The sequence below is a fragment of the Pygoscelis adeliae genome, unplaced genomic scaffold (assembly GCF_000699105.1).
Source record: "Pygoscelis adeliae isolate BGI_AS28 unplaced genomic scaffold, ASM69910v1 Scaffold160, whole genome shotgun sequence".
Classification (NCBI taxonomy): Eukaryota; Metazoa; Chordata; class Aves; order Sphenisciformes; family Spheniscidae; genus Pygoscelis; species Pygoscelis adeliae.
In genome coordinates, this window is record NW_008824035.1 from 8,578,242 (window position 1) to 8,584,324 (window position 6,083).

The 6,083-nt window shown below is 39.9% G+C and overlaps 1 protein-coding gene across 1 annotated transcript in view; it reads right to left on the reverse strand.

The window, feature by feature from the left end:
* MTX2 (metaxin 2) overlaps window positions 1–6,083 on the reverse strand; it is a 37,015-nt gene that overhangs the window by 28,953 nt on the left and 1,979 nt on the right. The window lies entirely within an intron of this gene.

The window sequence follows — 6,083 nt, forward strand, 5'->3', positions numbered from 1 at the left end:
AGTTACCCTTTTTGGTTTCCCAAAACTGGTGCTGTGGGGGGACCTGCTGCTCACTATGTTCTAGATGTAGTAACCCAAAGAAAACCATGCGGAAAGCTATCCCACAGACTCCAGAAGGAAAGAGGATTATTAGCCACTTCATGTTAAGATGCATCAAAAAGAAGCAGATCATCACTTCATTCTCTTTTCATAATCTAAATCGGTCATATTTTCAAGTAGCAATACATTGTTTGAAAAGAAAATGGCAGGAATTGATGCGTTTCTATATCCTTATTACAGGAAATAAGTGGAGAGGTATATCTTGATTAATACGGTGAAGCTGCAGCCACTTTGGAACCAAAGCAGTTAAAAATATACATCTCTCACACTAACAGTGATCAATAAAGGAAGTACGAGAAAGTTGTGAATTAGCTGCCTTAAGACCCACCAGTTCAACTCACCCACACCAAGTACAGATCAATTTCATGTAATTGGCCTGATCCTGTAAACTAACAAGGGCCAAGAAAAAAATGAAAGCATCAGCAACTCCCTGGCTCTGCTGACAAAGGACCAAAAAGTGCTTCATAGTGCCTTGCCAAACAAAAACCGACTTTCACACAAGTTAAACAGTATGCATTAAATCATGTATCAAATAATTACAGCATTTGCCTACATCCATCCCAGGCCTCCTTTGTAGAGATATTACAATTCAGATAAATCATGACTGTTCAGTAATTATTGATCAAGCAGACTGTCAATGTAAAGACTCAATCTCAGCAGCAATTCTCAAACTTGAGTTTCCTGTGGCTGCACCACTAAGAGAGTCAGCATGTGACATTACTGTAGCAGCCATTTAGCATGACACAGTCTGCTTCTTCACCCTCCAAGAAAGCTATTAATTGCATGTATTTAAGCATTAGTCCAATTCTGTTACTGTCTCTGAGTTGACTTTCCAGAGCGTACACACCCGCGGTTCAATCCTCCAGGGTGCTCAGCGCTCTCACTGCTAGGGGAGGCCACAGGAGGGAGATCGCTCAGCATCTCCGTGCTTGCAGAATCACGCCTCCCGTCAGGAGAGGAGGCCAAAAAACTCAACAAAAATCAAATCCATAAATAAAAGTTGTTCCTAAATCAACATCTGGATTTCTTCAGAAAAATCAGAGAGTGTGCCAGCTAAATGATCTCAAAAGATTTATTTATAAAGTCCTGACAAGCTGGAGCTATTTTACTTATTCCTGATATTCAGCATAAATGCTCCATCTCGAAGAAGCTCTGTAATTCTCAGTTATAGCTTTTTATAGATCTCTAAATCAATCCCTTCCCCTTGTGCTACTTAAGTCCCTTGCCCCTCTTTGGCCCTGACTCAAGAAGTGAAACTTCAAGCGCAGGAGCTGTGAAGAGTAGGACAGTGGAGGTATGATACTCATGAATGCCTTAAGTGCCTTACTGGACTGGGATGTTTCTTAGCCATGTTATCTACATTTGTATACTTTAACTCAGCCCTTTGAAAGCTCTCTTAGGTTGAGATCCCCTCTCCTCTGAACTCCTCCACCCCTAAGGATGTTTGGCAGGCAGTCTGAACACCACTTCTGCAAAGTGCCCCAAGGAGGTCCCTGCTTTCTCATCATAGCACCCCTAATCTGATCCACAACAGAGATCCTACACATCTGTCCTGCCAGACAGGACCTCAATATCCCATACCTGCTCCAAAAGCTGCTCCACACACGCAATTCCTGCTCACCCAGCCCTGGCCCCTCTGGCCTTTTATTAAGGCTCCCCTTCATTCTCTCTTTCCTATGTTGCCCACAGCCCTGAGGGCAGCAGTACCAGGAGATACAAAGTGACGACAACAGAGACTCTCTCTGCCAGAGTTTTGCAATGGGGCAAGAAGAGCTGAGATCTCTAGGCAGGAGAGCTCTGCAGGGTAGAAATGCAAACAGTTAGCACTGGTGCAGTCAGCCAGCCAAGCACTACCACTAGCAAGGGGGAAGATGCTGCTTTAGGGCTCACAGTCTTTAAGTCAGCCCAAAACAGACAATGGTATTGTCAATAGCACCTCTCAGGCTCTTCCTCACCTCTGGGAAACACTGCAGGCTCCCTACTTCAAAATCTGAAAACGTTTATCCTATTCGCTTAATCATATCCTCACAGTCTTCCTCATTTCTTTTCCAAGCCTTTCAGTGAACACACTCCAATGCATCCAGAGTTTCTCCAATATGCATTCAAATGCAAAAAAAAAAAAAACCACATGCAGTCAGACTTTCAAAGTTCTTGCTAGGGATGCAAGCATTACATTGACTTCAATTTCATTATACAACAGCTAGAAGGCAGAAGTATTAAACATTCCCATCTCTCAGCATTTTTACTTTCCAATTCAGTACGCACATTCCAGTTTTTTGGTTGGGCTTTTTCCCCCCAAATGAGACTGGTATCAATTTTTCCTGCATTCTTTGCAGCACCATCGTGATTTTTTCCTTTGATGTTTCCAATTCTTCCTATGCATTTCATAGGTTTTACTACTACACGTGACTTCTTCCAGTTTGTATTAAAACACCCATGTTCACGTGACATCTATGTCATCTTCTTGATAACTAAAGACCACAATTTAAAAATATTAAAATAAAAATTTCAGAACCTGGTGTGGACTTTCTCTCTGTCCTCCCCATGGCTTGCATGCAGCTGCAGTTTCTCACTCACTTTCAAAAAAAGACAGCTGAAAATGCCCAGCAACGCAGAAACATACAATGCCTGTTCAACTAGAGCAAAGGACAGCAACCAAGCTCTTTCTTTCATTCTTGTTTTGAAAAGGAAGCAGCTCATAGCATCCAAACCTACAGGAAGAGACCAGGTTAGTGCCTAGGGACAGTCAGAGAACAGAGCATCCAAGGACCAGAGAGAAAAAAGGAGTGAGAAAGAGAAGAAAAATCCGGTTCCTCTCCAAAGTTGTTCTGTGACCTCTTGTGAGCTGAACAGTTAGGCTGCTGAACAGCACTTGTATCCAAATCATTCTACAACTGATGAAAGCTCACTTGCAAATTAAGCTGGACAATATCAAAATATGTGTGAATTTTAATTTACTAATTTTGTTACTGTTATTTCTAGAGCAATCTCATTTCTGGCATGAGTAAAGATGATATTACTTTAGCAGGAAACATGTAACAATAAAATGCTGATGAGAGAAAGATTGCTTAGTCTTAATGGAGCCAGAAACAACTACAGAAGCATACTCTATTATAAACTGTAATTATATTGCTTCTTAAAAACAAGAAATAACAATATCTCAAAATGAAATATGTACTGTACTATAATAATTGTGAAAAAGTCATTTTTCCCCTGACCTAAAAAAAGATTAGATAGGCAATCCACTCAAAGGATTGGTTCAAATCAAGTCATAAAACATATGTGTCAGAGCACAAATTGGCAAGAGCAGCGTAAGAGACTTGTTTATTGAAACTGAACAAGAGTTAAAGGGATTCCTTTTAGTTTGATTACTAAAAAAAAAAGCACACGTAAAAGAACACTGTAAGATAAAATCATACAGCCTGACAAATTTGATATTTTCAAATCACCTCTTTTTGACTACAAGCACCTCTGCAGCAGGCTTAAACAATCTGTGCTGCAGACAACCTATTGTAAAAAAATAACTTTTTTTTTCACTTTACACGTGCAGAAAAAGTTAACATTTACCTATGCACATTTTGATGCACAAAATGCATACACAGTTTAAATTTTATGTCTTTATATGCAGAAACAATTTAGGTGATCAGGTTTCATTCCCTATGTATTTGTTCTCAGCCAAATTGCAGCTTGTCTCAATACATAAAACATGCACGTCAGAGATTTATTTTTGCTCTGGCATGTCACATTGGAGGTAGACTCACTAAGAATGTAGAATATCTAAAGGCAGAAGGGCATCTGTTTTTCAAACTGCATTCATTTCCCTTAGTATTAAAACTAGCCTAAGACCCTTGGACGTAACTCAATGGCAATAAACAGAAGTCATTTTCCAGAGATCAAAGGACAAACAAGGATATTATTTTCTCTCTTTTGATCACTGATCTAAAACTAAGATTGGGGGGGGGGGGGAGAGAAGCAAAGCATATTGAGTAATTTAGTGATCAATTAAACATCTTTTCACCAATCTTTTATAGATGATTTGAGCAGTCAGCTTCTCAAAACTACTAGAGTTAGAAAGACTGATGTTCTGGACCACTTGAAAGCTGGCACTCTAATTCTTCTTACAGTATAAACACTCATTTCCTATTCCATTAATATGTGATTGATGCTGAGCTACTCTAAACAAATTCTCTGCCATATTATCCAATTAGTATTTTCTACAGTTCAGAAATAGATGGTTTAAAACGTGACATAACATGCTTGCAACTCATGAAGCTATGGAAATATTTGTTATTCCCTGAGACACAGCACCAACCTCTTCATATTTCTGAATAAGAGAACAGTTGAATGGCACTAAAGCAACTGTTTTACTCCACATAAGTGATTTAGTCATCGTTTTCTATTTAATCATTAATGCATTACAGCAGCAGGCTATGCTCAGCGTGTTCAGGTGAATGCATGTTGCACAGAGAGGGTGCTGAATTACTGCAGCAGTGTAAGCGGGCTGAGCAACTGACGGTCACAGAACAGCTGAGGTTGGAAGGCACTTCTGGAGGTCCAGGGTCAGCTGCAGCAGGTTGCCCAGGGCCATCTCCAGTTCGATGCTGAGCATCTCCAAGGATGGAGGCTCCACAACTGCTCTGAGCAACCTGCTCCAATGTTAAACCATCCTCACAGCAAAAAAAAAATTTCTTATGTTCAGATGGTATTTTCTGTGTTTCAATTTGTGCCAAGACAGTGAATAGACACATCAGAAGTGAACGCATAAGGTGCAGGAAAGGTGAAGATACTTTAAAAAAAAAAAAAATTCTAATACATACACGAGCAAGTCAGTGTGTAAAAGAAAGTTATGATCCTCCTCTCTACTAAAACGCTCCCCTCGGCTTTTAATCCATTTCTAGAAAACGAACTATGCTGGGATGATTGTCTTTAAACACCTGCATGCAAAGACCCATGCTTTATAGCTGTTATATGTTAGAGCATGTTCATTGCAACTGCCATGACAAAGCGACCAGCTTCATGAACAGGACCCTTGATGACAAGCCAATCAAGTTTCATTTTTATGGATATGGAAAAAATTATCAATCATTCTTACATTTCCATACATACATAACAGAAAGTATTCACAACCACAGGTATGGGGATAAGACGCTATTAAAACAAGTGTCATTGTGAAGGGGTATTTTTTCCTTGCAGATACACCATTTTTCTTCCTCACAGATATCCTTACATTTGCAGGACAATAAGATATTTATTGGTACCAGAATGAAATATTCTCTGTGTCTGTGCAATATTTCAGGAAGTCTAGAAATGTGGTGGGTATTGGCCAAGATCTCAGATAATTCCCCCCCCCCCCCCCCCCCGAAAAATCTTCCATATGAACAAATTAAGTGATTTTGCTGTTATTTAGTTTCAGTCTGGGACTGGTACATAATACAGATGAGCTAGGAAGGCCACAACCCATTGGCAAAGGTGTTTTTTATTTTCAAGGCAGATAACTGCTTTTGACGCTGATTCCCTTTTGGGAAAGCAAAGGCAATGTCATAATTTTGTTTTAAAGAATGATTCAGTGGACAGGTCTGCAACAAGGATTTGTACTGCACCTTGAGTCACAGTAAGTAGCTGTGTAGCCAGCAGAAGTACAAGATTAATAAAACAAGCACCAACCATTTCTGCTCTGCAAAAATAGAGAAGCATTGCCAGTATTTTTCTATTAGATGCCTACATCTTACTTTACCTATAGAGAGAAAATAAGCATCACTAAACCTGTGACTGACAGGTAAAAGATGAGGTGCTATTATTTTAAGCTTATTAAATTGTAGGAGGGTCCAGAAGTACTTGAGCAGCTCTGATGCCCTCAAAGCACCACCTTAATAAAAAGCAATCGTTAACGCAAGAGTCTAGACTAGTAGTATAAGCAGCATGCAACTACCCCGAAGGGGAGGCAAGAATCTCTCCAGGAACAGAGAAAGAACGCTTCAGCAAGG